This window comes from Sorex fumeus, unplaced genomic scaffold (genome assembly GCF_029834395.1).
Source record: "Sorex fumeus unplaced genomic scaffold, SorFum_2.1 ptg000019l, whole genome shotgun sequence".
NCBI lineage: Eukaryota > Metazoa > Chordata > Mammalia > Eulipotyphla > Soricidae > Sorex > Sorex fumeus.
The window spans coordinates 34,668,004-34,688,277 of NW_026606076.1; the positions used below are offsets into that span (position 1 = coordinate 34,668,004).

At 50.5% G+C, this 20,274-nt stretch overlaps 1 pseudogene; it reads left to right on the plus strand.

Annotated features, from left to right (window-relative positions):
- The window catches only part of LOC130022197 (zinc finger protein 93-like), a 97,188-nt pseudogene extending 83,604 nt beyond the window's left edge, over positions 1-13,584 (plus strand).
- The last annotated feature ends 6,690 nt before the right edge of the window (positions 13,585-20,274 follow it).

The window sequence follows — 20,274 nt, forward strand, 5'->3', positions numbered from 1 at the left end:
TACTAACCTCTTTCCCCATACTCTTAGTTGAAAATGTGTTTCTAGAGCTGTGTCCTGGGGTTTCCTTGTATATTTTTATATAGTGTGTTTTCAAGGGGTAGACTGTTCACTGTACAGTGCACTCTGATGTTCTTACCAGCCTTTGCTCCTGTCCAGTGTCTCTCCAGCTCTCTGGGTTGCTGCTAGGCCAGTTCCTCTGCATCTTCAGGGCGGGCTTCAGAGTCACTGCACCCATTTTGATGAATGACTTCCCAGAGAAAGTCACTGTCCCATGACCCATTCACAACCTACTTGAGTGTTTTACTTTGAATCAATCTGCTTTTGTTTTTATGATGGACATGTGTGTAGGAGCATTGGTTCCATGTTTAACAAGTACAGGACCAAGGGAGTCTGCCTTAACTCACTGCCCTGAACTCTGTGACCAGCCCCTCTGGCACTTACCTCTCCTCTCCTTTATCCGAGCTCATTTCTCTTGCACTGAATCACCTGGTATGGCACTGGTCTGTCTGCACTTGGAACCTGGCACTTTAAGGCTCCTTGGTGAAATGAATGATGTCACAGAAGGGAGTCTTCCATGTGTACCTTTACTTCCTAATGATGTCCAGTGGATCAGGCCTCCTCGGGGCACACGTTTAAAGGACAAAGTGATACTTCAGTCGAAGGGGGGCACTGAAGGCAATTAGTGGCAGGACATGAGGACCTCTCACCTCCAGTGCCTGTAATGTGACCAACGGGATTGCGCCAGCTTTTGGGCACTTTCGTGGTTGTTTTTCACTCCCCATCATCCATATCCAGTGGTTTCCTGGGGTCTGTCTTGCTCCCTTGTCTTTAGGGGGATATAGAGCTTTGCTGGGAGCTCTGGGGGGATTTAGCATAGCACAGGGGTCTCGGGTGTGAGTGCATTGTCCTTGGGGGCATCTTCACTTCCAGCTCTGCATTGGGGCAGCATGGCAAGGATGCAGAGCTGAGCACGGAGGCTGTGGTTCTTGAGGATGCTGGACCTGCTGATGGCAGAAGCCTTGACCATTCCAACCTTCTCAACCAGGGGTTGTGTGTGGCCCTGTCCTGCAGCTTTCTGTGTAGACGTGTGTATGTAAAACTGCCAGATCACTTTGAGCGGCTGCTCCACAGCTCCCAATGGTGAGAGAACTTGTTGAAGCCAGACTTTTTCATTGACACCTGCCAGGAGGAATCCTAGGGGCCTGGTCCTAGCATGTGGCTGAGGGTTGTAAATGAATAAATAAATGAACGTTGGGACTCAGAGAGATGGTCTTGGCGGCTGTTTGCAAAGTATTTTTGTGAATTTTATTTCTTCGTCAATACAAAGATTCTGCTCGACATGTTATCTGTTCAGCTCATACCTCTCCATCTATCCCAGACCTGGTGACCCCCTGATGTCTGGATCATCTGATCCTATCCAGAAAACGAGGAAAAATGAACCTTCCTGACCAGGCAAGTACCTGGTCACGAATATTTGAAGCCTGGCCCTCTAAGGCTCTGGGCGAACGTGCAAGAGATGTCACAAAATCCGCAACCTTTATCCGCCGGCCTTGGCGTTTGGTACGGAAGTGCCTGCGGGTCGCATGGTTGAGGAAGGTGAGGGGCGGGTGAGGGGGCAGCTAGGGGGGCAGGGAGGTCCCCGAAGGTCGGTTTCCCTGACGTCCACCCGAGTGATCGCTCTGAGCGCCTGAACGTCCAAGGTCTCCGTCTTGTGGGCAGTGGTCGCTCCGTGGCGGTGGCCCGGGGTGGCGGCCCCTCATCGGGACGCAAAGAGCGCTCCTTCTGAAAGCTTTATCTTGTTTATAAACTGATTTTGAGGGAAATCTGGTCGTTTTTACTGAGGAGAACTTATTTAGGAAGATGCGTAATGGGGGGACGCAGCTGCCTGGGTTCGATCCCGGCACCCAACAGCGTCCGATCACGGCCTGGAGTAAGCCCAGAGCCTGCAGAAATCCCTGGGCAAAGCCCTCCAGACCCCCCAAAAAGGGGGATGGATAGAGGAAGCACATGATCGAGGAGAAAAACGAATTGGAAGCACTAAGGTGGTTCTGAAAGTTCCAGAAACAAGGACAATAACCGAACAAACAAAAGTGGGAAAAAAAGTTGTTTTTTTAAATGTCTTTTAGACCCTTACTCGGTGGTGCTCAGGACCCCCCCCCCCCCGGGGATCCGAGGACCCTTCGGGGTGTTGGGATACGAGGCCAGCGCCCTCCCTGCTGACCCATGGCTCAGGCCCCTCACAAAGCAGAAAGAGTCAGAGCTAAAGGGAGCCTCAGTCTCCCCCCAGATCTGATGGGGCAGGTGAGGGATCCTCAGCGTTATCTTAGTTTGGCAGCAATGACCAGCACCTGGTCAGGCACAGGAGTGGGTGGGTCATCCCAGCAGTGTCCTCGGGACATCCCGTTACTGGCACACTTTGGTTCCTTAGGCGGATTGTGGAGTAGGTCTAAAGCATGGGATTCCCTCATCAAAGGGACCTGGGGGCATATTCTTTTTCCTCGTGGCGGGTGTTGAGCCCCACCTGGCAGTGTTCAGGGGTCAATACTTGCGTTGCTCAGGGTACCCCATATCTGGATCAGCAGCATAAAGGAAAAAACACCCTCCCCTCTGTCCTGTCGTTGTTGGGGTGTGTCGCGGCTGGATAGGGGAGGGGCACGGCATATTCTTTATGTGCGTGGGGCACAAAAGCATTTGGCAGAGCCTTTGATTTTCACTGGTTCTTGTGCATTCAGGGGGTTTTGGGAGTTCAGGGAGGTGGGACGCTACTCTTTCCTTTTTATTTATTTATTTTACATTTTGGGTCACACCCATCGAGGCATTATGGTTACACCTGGCTCTAAATCCAGCAAGCACTTCTAGTTGTGCTAGGAACCATAAGGGATGCCCAGAATTAAACCCACGGTGACCACCTTCAAAAGAAATGCTCATTTGTCTATGCTGTCACTCAGGAACCCAAGGTGTGGAGCTTTAAGACAACTCAGGTTGCGGTCTGGATGGGTGCATCAGGGTGGTGCTACAGTAGGTCTTGCAAACAAATATTCAGTCTTAGCAGGAAGTAGCTTGGGCACTTCCAGAGTGTGCCCTAAACCCTCTAATGATGCAATTTAGGATCACTATTGGCCACCACACCTATATGCGTTTAAATGAAATAATGATTCAGTCTGTAGGAAGTACAACTGCAAGACTCAGTTACTTCTCCTGCCTTTGCACTCAGGGATCACTCCTGGCTGGGCTCAGGGCACCGTAGGGGATGCCAGGATTCAAACTTGGCTTGGCCGAGTTCAAGACAAGCACCTCACCTGCTATACTGTGTCTCTAATCTCTTTCCACAGAACTTTCTTATTTTGGATTTTTAGAGTCACACCCAGCGATGCTCAGGGTTCACTCAGTCTTTGCATTCAAGAACCACTCCTGGCAGTGCTGGGGGACCATATGGGATTTCAGGAATCGAACCCGGGTTGGCCTCATGGAAGGCAAACTCCCTACCTGCTGTACCATCGTTCCATTCCCAGAAATGTCTTCATTACTTTATTTATTGTACTTTTTTGACCACAGCGGCACTCAGTGCTCAGGGGTTACTCTTGGTTCTGAGTTCATGTATCATTTTCAGCAGTGCTGGAGTGGGTGAGCTTATGTCCTGTTGCATATTGACCCCGGCTTAGCTTCTTGAAAGAAAAGCACCCTGTCAACTTAGTAGCTTTGCTAAACCTACGTGATTATATTTCCTCAGAAAAAAAGAATTTCTGCCTCACCTGTCCAGATTCCAAGCATCTCCACTGTCCATCTCTCCAAGACCAGGGGTGTGCCCTGCTGTTGAAGTGAGTACTTGCACAAAGGCGTGTTCCAGGGACCAGCTGCAATAGGTTCTAAATGTCTCACTCTTAGTGGTGGTGCAGTAGTACAGTCAGGAGGGCGTTTGTCTTTCTTTCAGTGACCAGAGTTATCCCTGCCACAACATCACTAGGTGATATTGTCCCCTGAGCATCACTAGGTATGACTCCAACCCCCCCACTCCAGAATTTGTCTTGACACATGAGCATTATTTGAGCATCTTTTTGGGGTTGGAGTGTTTCTCCTGTCTTTCCCTCTCCTCCCCTCCCCTGCTCCATTTGCTGCAATCTTTGAGATAGTCAGAGACTCTCCCCCTCTTGTGTCTGTGTGTCTGAGATGCAGGGGAAGCCATGCCATGCCGCCCAAAGGTAAATCAGGTGCTCAGCCCTCTGAGCTCCTCTCCTTGGTTGTATCTCATTACTTGGGGAGCAGTGGAGGTGAGATTTGGGGCCACACCTGGTAGTACTTGAGGTCTGTGCCCTGCTCTGTGCTCAGGGAACTAGTGGACACTGGATACCAGGGAAGGCCCTCTGGGCTTCCAGGTGGCTGGCATCTGCTTCAGTCTGGTGTGCTCTCTCCTGTTTATACCTTAATGAAAAGTTCTTACATGTGATATTTCTTGAGCCCTTTCAACTGATGGCTGTTAGGAGGAAATGAAGGAGTTGGAGGCTCTGAGCAAAATTATGGACTTTAAAATCTCGTTTGGGCTAAATTTAAATTTTTTTCTCTCTTTCTCTGTTTTGTTTTTGGGACACAGCGGTAATGCTCAGGTGTTATTTCTGGCTTGGAACTCAGAAATCACTCCTGGGAGTGCTTGGGGGACTGTATGTGAAGCCGGGGACCGAACATATATGCCCTACCAACAGTACTATCACTCCAATTCCAAGTATAATTTTTCATCCTCTTTTTCTTTTATAAAGTCACGTATCATGGGAGTAAAATCGTAGTCTGAAAACCTGGCCTGTAAGATCTGAGCATTTCTGGATGTGGTCCCAAAACAAAATAACAAACCCAGAGGACTGACCATTCAGAATTTATTACTAGATTTCACGCCTCTTCTGTTGGAAGATAACTCCTCATTGACTTTATTTGGGCAGGAAGGGGATTGGCTATGCGGGCTTTAGCCAAACCCAGCAGTGCTCTGGGATCACTCCTTGGCAATGCAATTTGTGAAGTTAAGTCCTTTGCGTTCAAGACAAGTGCCCTCCCACTCACTGTCAGCTCATATGGTCATACCCTTTGGTTGCTGCCAAAAGATACCAAACGGTACTCAGTGTGGTGCCGGGTTATGCAGGTCAGCCGTGTACAAGGCCAGTACCCTACCAGACTATAATTCTGGCACCTAAATTTATTGATTTATTTTTGGTTGGCTTCACCCAGTGGAGATTAGAGTTTACCCCGGCTCTGTTCTCATTGATAATGCTAGATTTGGGGACCCGTGAAGTGATAGGGATTGAACCCTAGTCAGCTATGTGCCAGACAAGCAACTCGTGCTCTGTGCTATCTCTGTAGCCTTCATAAAAATGCTTTTATGCTAAGTCGAGAAATTTGGGTTTTTTTTCCTGATTAACTACACAATTCACTTTTTTTTTTTGCTTTTTGGGTCACCCCCAGTGATGCAGAGGGGTTATTCTTGGTTCATGCATTCAGGAATTACTCCTGTCGGTTCTTTGGAGCCCATTTGGGATGCTGGGAATAAAACCTGCATTGGCCGTGTCCAAGGTAAACACCCTACCCGCTGTGCTATCACTGCAGTCCCCAAAGTTCACTTTTTGTGTTTTTGTGCTCGGATCACAGCCAGAAGTGCTCTGGGCTTACCCCTGACTCTGCACTCAGGAGTCAATCCAGGGGGGCCTGGGGTACCCTATGAGAAGTGGGGGTTTGAACCAGATTTACACGTTAACAGATTTTCCCGGTCTCTCCTGGTGGCTCTCTCTCACTGTCCACATTTGGTGCCCGCGAGCCACTTCTCCACCCTGGACAGCTGTTGCTTTGGACCGATGAAAGTAGAATGAGGACCAGAGTGGTTGCTGATTAGTTGCCGTTTATTCAGTCTCTTGTCTCTCCCAGCTCTATCCATCCCTCTCTCTAACTCGCTCTCCAATGTTCTCTGTGACTCCTCTCCAATCTCCCCAGCCACTCTTACTCTCAGCTCTCAGCCTTTCTAAGTAGCAACCACGTCCTCTAACTCTGTGTCCCTTCTTCTCTCACTGTATCATTGTCATCCTGTTGGCCATCGATTGACTCAAGCAGGCCCCAGTAATATCTCCTTCTTCCTATCCCTGAGAGTTTTAGAAGTGCCACATTTGAGGCTCTTTCAAGATCAAGAGAATGAGAACCATCGTTGTTACTGGGTTTTGGCATATTGAATACACCACGGGGAGTTTGCCAGACTCTGTGGTGTGGGCAGGATACTTCTGGTAGCCTGCCAGTTTTTCCAGAGTAAGACTAGATAATAAAATTTTGTGTGGCTGCGCACTTCCCAGAGCATGGTTTTATAGTCTTTGGGTCTTGGCCATTGATGGGATTACACAGCACCAGGGACAGTTGGAGGGTGTAACGCCTACATACTGGAAGATGGGAGATCTGGGTGGAGGAGGCCAAGTTCCAATATGAGCAGCTTGGAGATCTAAGCCCCGGGTCAAGCACACCTGGGTTTCTCTGCCGGTTCCTTTATGTGTGAGGCTCGTCCGAACTTGTGGAGAGTGGTCTTAAGCATGGTTGTGGCTCGAACAAGAGGTCTTCAGCTGCCGGGGCTCTGCTCGGGGTGGGGAGGGAAATTCAACACACCCTCCTCCAAAAGGCCGCAGTAAGACAACTAGACGCGGAGGCAGGAGACTGCCATTCTCTTCCAGGAGCAGGGTTTTATGGTCTCTGGGTCTTGGCCATTGATGGGATTACACTGCACCGGGAACAGATGGTGGGTGTAACGCCTACATACTGTAAGATAGGGGGACTGGGTGGAGGAGGACCATCCCTTTTCTCAGATAACTTCATTCCCTCTGTCTCCCTGAAGCTGCTCTTTTTGTTCTCTCACCACGACCCCAATCCACGCCTCCCCACGGGACGCCCAATGAAAAATGGTTTTCTAGACTTCCCCATCACCTGCAGCCCACGAAGGCAAAGCAGCCTTTAAGGTGTGTTATTCCTCTCCGTAGACCAGCAACTTAATGGACATATTTACTTTTACTTCCTAATGATTACCATTGTGTATGGACACAGTAAAAGACACTTTTAGGCTTGTTGGTGACTCTCCTGGGGACTTTTCACCACAGATTCAGACTCCAGTCCTCAGGCCAGATCAATCACTCCTAATCTCAGGAGCGTCCAAGTCTAGTTATTACTTTTTGATACATGACAGAATTTGTCCATGACCAGGCTCTTATAGATAAGCATTATGGTACTTTGGCCAGGTCCATTTCGATGCCAGGGTAGCTAGCTCACCACTTACCCTGGGTCCATCTATTCCCTCATCGAACCCTTCTTTATGAGATTGAGGAAGTAAGGGCAACTGAGGCTTCAGTCAAGAGAGCAGATGTCCAGGAGGTAATATTATCTGGAGACCATCAACTCTCAAGCTCAGGCTTGTCTTTGTAACTGTCCTCCTGTATCCATACAAAAAGCAATTGCTGTGAAAAAGCTAACCATGCAAAAGACATTAAGGAGAAGAGAAAGACAATATTTACAAGTCAAAGTCTTATCAGGAAACAAAGGTAATTGAAAGGTTATGGGCAATCAACAAACATAAGCTCTCACCAGCCAGGGAGCAAGGGCAGACCACTCATATCCTACAATACCTAGTGATCTGCGGGGGGCCCACAAAACCACTCTCTGGCCCGCCTAGGTGGCCCTAGGATCCGTAGGTGCAGGGAAGCACCGACAGAATGAACACAAGACACAAGAGACAGAGTGCAGCTCAGAAACAGAGAGAAAAAGGGACAGACTTTATTGGGGGCAATCAGGGTATATATCCATTAGTGAGGCAGCTACACTAAAGGTCGTGCCCATATATGGTTAGGAAGGTTTGTTTTCACCTATCATGCATTACAAGGTTTATGTGTATCTGGTACCAGACACGAGGTGATTACACAAAGGGCCATGTCCATATGATTTAACAGACATGAGGTAGATACACAAAGAGCCATGTCCATATGATTTATAAAATTTACATGCATCACGTACCAGCCACGAGATAGTTACTTCTTGTTATTACTGATAGCCATGACAGATGTTCTCTCAGGATAACCATACATCAAGATGACCATACATAGCACAGGCTGTGCCTGCTGTGGGGTCGTAGGTCAGGATGACCAAACAGGCACTTAGGCCTTGGTCAGTTAAAGGGCCAGCTTCCCACATCTCCCCCTTCCTTTATTATAAAAGATGCCAGCTAGGGGGAGCATTGACTGGGTCCCTCCAAAATATCCAGAATACCTCTGTTTTGTGGAGGGGAGGAGAGTAGAAAAAGCCCATTTTCCCCTGATCACCCTACTAGTGGAGGGGAGCCGCAGAAAAGGGCCAGCGCTAGGCAGAGGAAACCTCCATGCAGGCCCAGTGTACTCCACAGGGAGTCGGAAGCAGCCATGAGGCCTCCCTTGCAGTGCTTTGCCAGACACCTAGTGGCTGAAAAAAATGGAATAGGGTAAAGTCCGACTCTTTCATACCCAGAGTGTCAGATCAGAGATGGGCGGGGGAGCTGGCCAAGAACAACTCAAGGATGGGTCCAATCAACTATGACCCGCGAGCTGTCCTCTGCAGCAGCAGATTTTGTGGCCGCACAGTCCAGGGAAGCATCTTCCATTGCCAGGCGGTGGTAATGTACTTGTATGGGGTTCGGCATATAGAGAAGCTATCTGTTCAAAAGCGGTAATTTGATTAAAAATGCAGGGGCCCACAGTAGCAATCAATAAAAGGGCAGTCAGGGGACCCAAGAGTGGCAACAAGTAAGGAAGTAGAGTGTGCTGGGCCCACCCAGAGCTAGAAGACTCACGTTCCCGACGTCTCCGCTCTAAACCTTCCCTTAATTCTCGCGTGGAGTTTTTAATCACTACACTCTGGTTAACATAAAAGCAACACTCTTCCCCCAGGGCAGCACACAATCCCCCCTATTTCATAAAAAGCAAGTCCAGTCCTGTGCGGTTTTGAAGAGCAACTTCCGAAAGAGATGTCAGAGAATCCTTGAGGTGAGAGATGGATTGTTCAAGGCGCTCTAAATCGGCATTCACGGCAGTGCGAAGTGTAGCTAAACCGGAGTGCTGAGAAGCCAGAGTGGCGATGCCTGTGCCAGCGCCCGCAAGGCCAAGGGTGAACAGGGTGGCGATGGTGATGGTGGAGACAGGCTCACGGCGGAATCGGTGGGGTGAGGCAACATCGCGCGGGGACCAGTAATCATAAAGGGTGGAAGTTGGGTGATACAAAATACGGGGGACCACCAGAACAGTCATACAGAATTCTGAAGAGGAGTCAAAAACAGAGGCAGTGAGATGAGGAGTCAGGCCTGTCACTAACATAGCCACCAGGCATCCTCGGTCGGCGTTACCCAGGAGGTGGGGGGAAAACACGTGTCGGGAGTGATCTGGGTGCAATGGCTTACGTAGGCTGAAGGAACGGAGCAGATGCAGTGGCCGGAGCCAGAGGTCGAGAATAGAGAAAGGTGAGGATATCGAGGTCCCAAAGGGGGTCCCCAAGACGAGGGAGGCGAAAGAGAGATACCATAGGAAGCATTGTGGCCAATAGCATCAAAAAACGGGGGGGCCGGCTGAAGGCAAAGCCAGCAGGATTCCGTAAGTGTTGGGGAAGTCGCATTCAAGGATGCAAAGGAGGCGGCCACTAGGGCCCTGAGGGCATCCACAGAACCAGAAGGGAGAGGTGGCAGAAATGGCTGGGAGGAGGGGAAGGAAGGGGGAAATGTTGTGGGAAGTGTCTGTCAGATCTTTGGGGTTGTAACGGGGACAGGTGGATGGAGTGCGGGAGGAGGCAAAGGTGATGGACCAGGCTGTGCGTCAGGGAGGGCTTGGGATACGGTACAGGGAAGACGGAGACACCACCCGATCGGGTGCCCTGCTGGGGTCCAGCCACTCAAGGTGACTCCCCAGACCAGGCCGTTAGCGGCCCACTGGGAAGGGGGAAGGGTTCTCCCTGCTAGGGTGAAAGAAAGCCGAAAATTCCTACAAGTGGAGTCGCCTGCAGGGGGGGCGACAGCTGGATTGACCAGCGGGAGCAGAGAGGTGAGAATAGGAGATGTAATCTAGGCAGGTGCCGAGAGCCCTGACGGCTGTGCTGGAGGACGTACAGGCTTTTGTGGCACAGAAGTAAACTCGGTCATCCCCGCACGTAGGATCCAACGTGTGTCCAGGGCACAAGAAATGTGGCATGGACCAGCTGGAAACACAAGCTGACTTGGGCACCGGGGTGCTGTAGTTATTAGCTACATGACAGTAGTCTACCTCTAAGTTAGGGAACCAAGAGAGGGTTTGGAGAGCGCATCACTTCTGAATGAGTGAGGAAACTGCATGATGGGGAGAGTCGAATGTTTGTAGTTGTTCAAAGTACACCTCCCAGCAGATGGGGGAGTGGCTTATAATCAGCAGAGTGCAGGAGGCAAGGAAGGCTGCTCCGTCAGAGTAGCGCTAGGGCAGAGACTGGGGAAAGGTCCTGCGAATGCCAAAGAGAAGACCAGGGGCTGTTCCAGCATACAGACACAATCCCCAAAGAAGGCCACCCCCGGCCCATCTTGAGAAGGCTAGTGCCCTGCCTTTAGACGTAAAAGAAATGCGAAGAAGCTTACAATAGCGATCACCCGCAGGGGGCTGGCATGGGACAGTACCAGGATACCTCTGTGCTGTAGAAAGAGTGATTAAATCGGAGGTGGAGGAACGAACCCAAGAAGCAGTACCGGTGGTCTTGCAGCCCCAACACTTGCAGAAAAAATCAGTGGCATCTCCACATCCTGAGACCCTCTTATGTCCGGGGCAGGCGTAGTTCTCTGTTTCCCACTTAACCCGGCAGGAGGGACGCCATGACAGGGGAATGAGCGAGCAGAAGTCCACCTCTAAGTCAGGAAACCAGGAGAGGGTTTGTAAGGCGCACTGAGAAAGAACACTCTGGTCTCCATCTGCGTCTCGTGCGAAGACTTGCCAGCAGATAGGAATTGCCCGGTGGGGTTCAGCAGGCAGGGCGTAGGGCTTATGAAGGTTCCATGGGGTCAGCAGAGTCAGGGTCAGAGGCAAGAGGATGATCCTTGGGGCTGACATCTGAAAGAGAGGGAGAATGTTTCTCAGGGTCTTTAGGATCCCTGGAAGGAATTATAACATCCGTTTGCCGGAGCAGCCTCTCTGGGAGCCAACGTGCAGCCCCCTCGCGAATGTCATAGACACAGGCATGTCCCCTGCCCCAGATCAGGACTGGGTCCGGGCCATGCCACTGAGCCGTGAGTGGATCCTTCCATTTAGCCATAGCATAGGAGTTTTTAGAATTAAAATGCCAGAAACGATCTGCAACGCTACGGCCATCCTTGTCCAGACTTAGGAAGTTGAGCACAAATTGTACATGGGACAAAAGCGTCTTAGGAGTGCTGGAGGCAACATATACGTCTCTTTCCTTTATCAATTTGGAGATATACATTTTAAGAGTAGAGTGGGCTCTTTCCACAATGCCCTGGCCTTGCGGGTTGTAAGGAATTCCAGTGGTATGCTGAATTTGGAGCTTCTTACAAAAGTCCTGGAACCTCTTCCCTGTATAACCCGGGCCATTGTCTGTCTTGATGCACTGAGGCTTCCCCAGGACAGATAGGCAGTAAAGGACGTGATTGATAACATTCTTAGAGGCCTCGCCTGTCTGAGCAGATGCACATATATACCCACTAAAGGTATCTATCACCACGTGGACATATCTAAACAGTCCAAAAGAAGAGACATGAGTATCATCCATTTGCCAGAGTGCATTAGGAAACAACCCCCTGGGATTAACTCCCAGGTGGGGTGTAGGTAGAAAGGTTACACAAGACTGGCACTGTTTTACGATTTGTCGGGCCTGCTCTCGAGAGATTTTAAACATCATTCTTAAAGTATTAGCATTAAGGTGATGAAGTGCATGAGCCTTAGTGGCCTCTGATACGGGGTCCGGACTGGCAATAGAGGCTGCAATCAGCCGAGTAGCCTGATCAGCCCTGTCGTTGCCTTCAGATAGTGGGCCGGGGAGCCCGGAATGGGCTCTCAGATGGCCTATAAAAAAGGGGAGACGGCGGGAGCGGATGCACTGTTGGATCTGTAAGAACAAACTGGTCGCCTGAGAGGATTCCTTAATATAGCTGATAGTTTCAAGGAGCAAGACAGAAAAGGCTACATAGGCACTATCTGTGTATAGATTAAAGACTGTCTGGGGGAAGTCTTGAAAAACTTTACAAACGGCCGACAGCTCCACCAATTGGGCAGATGTATAGTCTGTGCGAGAAGAGACAATGTTCTCTTGGTGCACGTATGCTGCCATCCCACTAGAAGATCCGTCAGTGAAGATAGTGTGAGCCCCGGGGATGGGGTTATTGCTAGTGACAGTGGGGAAGATCCATCTGTGGGTCTTGCAGAATTGAATCAGTCTGTCTGGAGGGTAATGATTATCTATGAGTCCCTGGAAGGAGACACAGGCTATGGGCCAGTCATTGGAATTCTGGAGTAGCCAATTTACCTGGTCCCGGTCGTAGGGCTGAATGATGGTGGTCGGCTCCAAGCCGAAGTATTTTCTGCAATATTCCCTCCCTACTCTAATCATTGAGGAAACAAGGAAGTAATAGGGAGTGAGGACTCGTTTGGGAGTCGAGGGTAGAGACAACCAGGAGATGGGATGGGTCTGCCAAACAAGACCTGTAGGAGAGTGTGGGGTCACAAAGATTATCAGAGAAAAGGGGAGCTCATAGTCCAGGGCAACAATGAACTGTTCATCAATGGCGCGCTCTACGAGGACAAGGGCACGTTGGGCGTCATCCGTGAGAGTACGGGGGGAACTACGATCCGGGTCACCCCAAAGAGTGGCAAATAGGGGCTTGAGATCATCCTGTGTCAGTTTAAGGCAGGGTCGGAGCCAGTTAATATTGCCTAGCAGCTGCTGAAAGTCGTTTAAAGTTCTCAATTTGGAAGTCATGAGCTAAGCCTTTTGAACTCTGACCCTGGACTGGTCGATCTGAAAGCGTAGGAAGGAGAAGTGGTCACTCATCTGAAACTTATCTTGAGCTATGGAAAACCCCGTATGGGTCAGGGTGTCAATCATAAGTCTGCAGCAACGCATAACTTCACCTGAGTGCGGACCTGCAAGCAGGATATTGTCCATATAATGGATGATCTAAAGATCTGGCCATTGTTCCCTGACCGGGGCCAGAACACTCGCAACGAACTTCTGAAACAAGGTGGGGCTGTTGGCCATTCCCTGAGGCAGCACCTTCCATTGAAAGCGCTTCATCGGACCTCTGAAATTTGTAACCGGAACACTGAAGGCAAATCGAGGGCGATCAGCAGGGTGGAAGGGGATTGAGAAAAAACAGTCCTTTAGGTCAATTACGATTTTGTGCCATAGGGCGGGAATGGCTACGGGGGATGGCAAGCCAGGCTGTAATGCTCCAAAGACCACCGTGGTCTTGTTTACTGCCCTTAGATCCTGGAGCAGACGCCACTTCCCCGATTTCTTCTTGATCACAAAGATGGGCGTGTTCCAGGGGGAATTGGTCAGTTCTATGTGTCCAGCAGCGAGCTGCTCCTGCACTAGCGCCTCCGCTGCGGCCAGTTTTTCTGAGGACAGGGGCCATTGATCTACCCACACAGGGTCATCTGATCGCCAGATAATCTTATCAGCGTGGGGTACAGGCAAGTCAACAGCCATTATGGTAAATTTCCCCGTCCTAGTCGTCCCACAGAGGGGGAAGGCATCATGGGTTCAGTGAGGCCCTGGGAGTGCCTTCCCAGACCTTGGCCAAGAAGATAGCCCTGCTGAAGTAAGAGATCCAGACCTTTGGTATCTACTAGGATCAGGTCCATTTGGGACAGGACGTCCCTTCCCCACAGATTAACAGGCAGATCGGGGAGGACATAGGGGTGGACGTGGCCTTCCTTTCCTTTGAGGGTCCGCCACTTGAGCTCAGCCAAGCTCAACATCGGGTTTTTTGAATGGCCAATCCCCTGCAGGTGTGTTAAAGAGGGGGAGATTGGCCATTCTGGCGGCCAGTCCCTGGTAGTAATGATAGTAGTATCAGCTCCAGTATCTATAAGGCCAGTAAAAGATCTGCCTAAGATGGTGAGGGTCAGGAGTGGCTTACACTCCTGTATAACCTGAGTCCAGAACACCCCCTGTGGTGGGGGGCCGGTGGCGCCAGGGGCAGCGCTGGGTGGGATAAGGAGCAATTCAGCAATGCGGGCACCCAGATCTATACTCAGGAATGAGGACGTAGTCATGGCCATAACGCTAAGCTGGCCAGTGAGAGTATCATCTATAGTGCCAGGGAGGACCTGGAATCCCTCCAATATAAGATTCCCCTTCCCGATAATGAGGCCAACCATTCCAGCAGACAGGGGCCCTTGGAAATTGACTGGGACGGGCTGAGGTCCCTGTGCCTAGGTTAGGATTGTGGGGGAGGTGGTACTGAGGTCCAATTTGGAGCTGCCTGGGATGGCATGCAGGAGGGAATCGAAACCTGAGGCGGAACAATGGCTGGGGGCGGGAGGGATTGAGGGGGATGGAAGGGGAGTGCCCCAGCTGCCTGCTGCATTATGGGTCCCTGGGGCTGGCCCCGCGACAAGTTTCCTGAGCGAGAGACAACTTCAACCCGGCACTCTGATGCCCAGTGGTACCCGTTCTTACACTTGGGGCATAATTTCTGGGGTACACGCGCCCTCCCCCGCTCTGGGCAGTGGCGCCAGAGATGACCAGGCTTGTTATAGCCAAAGCAGACTCTAGTGTTGGCCGGAGCGGTCACGGGAGTATTGGTCAAACTTTTAAAGGCCGCCCCAATAGCCAGTCCCATTCTTTGAGAAGCCGGGTCTACATTAGCGCAGAGGCGGAGGTAGTCAGAGAGGGTCTTGCCCCGTTTGTGAGGACGGAGGACGCCCTGGCAGACAGAATTAGCATTTTCATAGGCTAGGTGGCCAATAAAGTCGTTATCAGTGTCGCCTCCCCCCAGGAGGCACTCAGCAGCCTCCACCGGTTGGCCAACAAAGTCATTATAGGGCTCATTAGGGCCCTGGCGGACTTTGGCAAGAGAGGTGACAACGGAACTCTTTGTTGGGAGTCCCTTCCAAGCCTTTAAGTCTGCTGCCTGAATCTGCGTGAGAAGGCCGGGGGTGAAACTGAGCCTGAACCTCATTAGAGGAAAAGGGAGCATTACCCAGGAATTTGCTCAGTACCCAGGAGGAGGAGGACCCTCCTGCAGCAAGATTCCGCTGGGCCATATCCTGACAACGATCATGATAGTCTGCCTTCCAGAGCAGATAATCTCTGCGGCTTAAAACGGCACGGGTCAGGGAAAACCAATCGTTAGGGGTGAGCCAGGTCTCACTAAGGGATTCTAAGAGGCTCAGACTAAAGGGAGTGGTTGGGCCACAGGAGGTAACAGCATCCTTAATGTCTTTAATATCACTAAATTTCAGTCTTTCATAGTGCTGTCGCCCATGGGCTTCTGCGTGGGTCTCCCCTGGCTCGAGATCCCTCGCATCCCTACCCAGATTAGGAACCTCCTTGATGCCCTCGCGGTCTTCTGGGGAGTCTGCCTCTTGGGCTGCTCCCTCCCTCTCCTCCTCTGAAGGGACTTGAGGTGAGAGGGATCTATCAGACTGGAGAGCAGGAAAGATCTGAGGGGCCTGCGGGGGAGCTTTAAGCGGCTGGCTCTGTGAATCAGGTGGGGCATTTGGGGATAGATCAAGTTGCCTGATTTGACCCAGGAGGTCAAGGAATGCCTTCTTTTGTTGCAAAAAGGAGTGAAGCACTTGCTCTTCTTGCGCCAAGCGGTGGGTAGCAAGACGAAAGTCGGAACCCACAAAGGACGGTGAAAGATAATTGCTCACCCCGAGATAGACTTCCAGATTGTACGGAGGGGGGCGGTGGGGGGAGGCAAGGGGAACCTCTGGGGGCCTCTCCGATGCACGAGAGAATGTGGCTGCATCCCTGAGGTCAGCAACGTTCTCGGGAGGAAGGGCATCAGAGTCCAAGGAAAGCGGAGGGGAGTGCTTGGGGAGGGGATCCCTGAGGACTGGATATAAGCATGGCATGAAACACTCAGAGCAGTCGGACTGAAAGTTTGCAAGAGGTTTCTCGGGTGGCTCCCTGATGACTGGATATAAGCGTGGCATCAAAAACTCAGAGGGGTCGGGCTGAGAGCCGGCGGGAGGTTTCTCGGGTGGCTCCTCAGGGGGCGTAGGGATGGACACGGAGGGACAGGGGGACCTACGAGGTTCCTCTGATTCTGCAAGGGGGCTGGGGGAAACAGAAGGCGGGCGAGAAGGCATGCGGGAGTGAGGGTTAGAAGGGCGATAATCTTTAAGAAAGGTCTCAGAGTCTTGGACTACCTGGTGGGCGTCTGACTGAATATGTCGGACGCGAAGGACCTCATTAATGAGATTCCAATAAGAGAAAGTCGGAACGGGGATTTTCTCAGGACCAGACGTCCTGTAATAGTCTTTAAGACAGTCTCCTACACGGCCCCAACGTTTCTCATCGATGGTGCCCCCTTGAGGGAACCAGGGACAGATCTCCTCAATAAGAAGAAAGAAATCTATGAGATCCTTTTTCTTGACCCGGATACCCCTGTGCTTAAGGGAGGTCTTTAAGCCACGAATAAACAATTCCTTCTTGCTTAAACTCTGACCCATTTTCAGAGGTCAGGAAAAACAGCGTTCAAAAATACAGATACACACGAATATGCAGATCACGAAACAGAAAATGAAAAATATAGGAAGGAGAGAGGGAGTAAGACAGACAAAAGGAATAGAAGGCAGACAAGACATAAAGAGAGACGAGACAGGAGATGGGTCACTGGAAGGCTGTTCCCTGCGTGAATACCTGGGAGAAACAGATGTAAGACACGGGGGAGGCCCGACAAAGGGGCCCACTCAGGTGCTTGCCTGGCCAATGGGAAACTTAGCCGTAGTGGATCAGCCAAAGGTGACTTGCGGCCGACGTCTAAGTCAGCACCACCATAGACCATATGTTTCCCGTGGAACCGCAGGCAGCCCAACTGGGTTCCGTAGCCTTTTCGGGGACCTTAAGGGTGCCCAGCCGTGGAACCACAGACTCGAATCAGAAGCGAGGACGCCTCTGACCGCTCATTCACTCACACACACATTCCACAAAGGACAGGACAAAGGGGCACAGGGGGGCCTTATCCAACCCAGTGACCGTCTCATATACCTCATATGAGACTGAACACTCAATTGTAACACAGACAGGAGGACTAGAAGGCAGAAAAGAAAAAACATGAATAGAGACGAGAGAGGAGATGGGTCACTGGAAGGCTGAAGCCCCGCGTGAATACCTGAGAGAAACAGACGAGAGACACGGGGGAGGCCCGACAAAGGGGCCCACTCAGGTGCTTGCCTGGCCAATGGGAAACTTAGCCGTAGTGGATCAGCCAAAGGTGACTTGTGGCCGACGTCTAAGTCAGCACCACCATAGACCATATGTTTCCCGTGGAACCGCAGGCAGCCCAACTGGGTTCCGTAGCCTTTTCGGGGACCTTAAGGGTGCCCAGTCGTGGAACCACAGACTCGAATCAGAAGCGAGGATGCCTCTGACCGCTCATTCACTCACACACACATTCCACAAAGGACACGACAAAGGAGCACGGGGGAGCCTTATCCAACCCAGTGACCGTCTCATATACCTCATATGAGACTGAACACTCAATTCTCCCCTTATACCACCCCGTCAACCTCTATAACGAGGCAGGGGCTAATACCCACTTGACATCGAATGAGACGGGTATTTTTGATTAGGTGCGCACTCACCTTTCCGTGCGTCCAGGTGGCCACCGCTTCCTGAAGTGGAGTTTGGAGGTCATCTCCCGGACACCGCCCCGCGCGGGCGCCAGTTGCGGGGGGTCCGCAAAACCATTCTCCGGCCCGCGGAAGTGGCCCTAGGATCCGTAGGTGCAGGGAAGCACCGACCGAATGAACACAAAACACAAGAGACAGAATGCAGCTCAGAAACAGAGAGAAAAAGGGACAGACTTTATTGGGGGCAATCAGGGTATATATCCATTAGTGAGGCAGCTACACTAAAGGTCGTGCCCATATATGGTTAGGAAGGTTTGTTTTCACCTATCATGCATTACAAGGTTTATGTGTATCTGGTACCAGACACGAGGTGATTACACAAAGGGCCATGTCCATATGATTTAACAGACATGAGGTAGATACACAAAGAGCCATGTCCATATGATTTATAAAATTTACATGCATCACGTACCAGCCACGAGATAGTTACTTCTTGTTATTACTGACAGCCATGACAGATGTTCTCTCAGGATAACCATACATCAAGATAACCATACATAGCACTGGTTTTGCCTGTTGCGGGGTCACGTAGGTCAAGATGACCATACATAGCACAGGCTGTGCCTGCTGTGTGGTCATAGGTCAGGATGATCAAACAGGCACGTATGCCTTGGTCAGTTAAAGGGCCAGCTTCCCACAGTGATCCTCAGTGGTTTCTCCTGGCTCTGCACTCAGGTATTATTTCTGAAGGTGCTCGGGAGACTCTCCAGGATCCGGGGGATTGAACCTAGGTTGACCATGTGCAAGCAACACCCTTCCCAGATCTACAGTTGCTCTGGTCTCAGTTGGAGAGTTTAGATGCACATAACTGTGCACAGAATGCCGTTTGAAAGGATGAAGGGGCGCCTTGATGAAATCTTTTATAAGTGGGAATATGGGTCAGGTCCCAATCTCCCCACATCTCAGCCGACCATTCCGTTTACCTGTGATTACTCACTAGGTTGGTCACATTCCTGGATCCCACCCAGGTCACTTTACTAATATTAGAGGTTAAAAAAGGAAACTTTTATGATTGTATAGAGCAAAATTCCATCCATCTATGTGTCAGATGGTGCTCAGGGGAACAATTGGAATTCTGGACATTGTACCTAGATTGACTGCATGCAACACACTATACTAGCCTGATACTGTCAGTTTGAAATCATGTTTCTGAACCTGCCTCCCGGGGTTTTCTTTGTAGCTGAATAACCACTCCTCACGTGTTGTCAAGGGGTAGAGCATTGGCCAGACCTTGTTGTCTGATGTTTTTACCAGCCTTTGCTCCTGTTCCATGTCTCTAGCTCTCTGGGTTTCTACTAGGCCAGTTCCTCTCTGAATCCCCAGGGTTGGCTTCGGAGTCACTGCTTTCATCCCCATCTGGATTTATTACTTCCCCAAGAAACTCATTGTCCCGTACCCTACCAGCTACCTACCTGCAGAGTTTGATTTCTTTTGACATGATAACTCTCATGGCATAGACTAATAATTGGAATCCTCTGTTCTACATGGATGCAGCCAGTCCTGGTGGAGTGTCTCTTCCTGCACACTTTGATAAAAGCTCAAGTGAGCAATTTGGCCTTCATCCCCCCAGGGATGCCGAGACAGATGGGATGTCTTCTGAGGGTGATCAGAAGATCACTCTTCCCATGTGCTCAGCATCATCACTTACCCATAAAAGCCTATTTTGGACAGAATCCCCAGAAATGTAAGCACTGAGCACAAACTTTTGAGTCCAGCATCACCCCAGTGGGACTATGTGAACATCCACACAGGAGAGAAACTGTTTAAGTTTAAGGACTGGGGGAAGGCCATCAATGGATCCTCATAACTTATACACAGGAGGTTTCATACTGGAGAGTCTGTATGTATGTAAGCAGTGTGTCGAAGCCTTTCTCTGACTCATAGATCTTAGTAAAAATGTAAAAGGAAAGGCCCTCCCGTTGATCATCGATTTGCTCGAGCGGGCCCAGTAACGTCTCCATTGGAGACTTTGTTGTTACTGTGTTGGCATATCAAATACGTCACGGGGAGCTTGCCAGGCTCTGCCGTCTGGGCGAAATACTCTCGGTAGCTTGCCGGGCTCTCTGAGAGGGGCAAAGGAATCGAACTCGGGTCGGCCATGTTGGCTGCATGCAAGGCAAACGCCCTACTGCTGTGCTATCGCTCAGCACATCTTAGTACTCACAGAAAAAGTCACACTGGAAAGAAATCACATGCATATATGGAGTGGAAAGTCTTTGCTTATTCCACAAGCCTTAGTACACAGAAAAACTCACACTGGAGAGATAACTTGTGAGCAATGTAGGAAGGTCTTTCCTTATTCCTGAAGTCTTAGTTTCATAATTTCTGTTTCGTAGGAAACCCTTACATATGTGAGGTAGGTGGAAAGGCCTTTCCTTCCTCTCAGGTCTTTCTGAGCATGGGAAAGTTCATACAG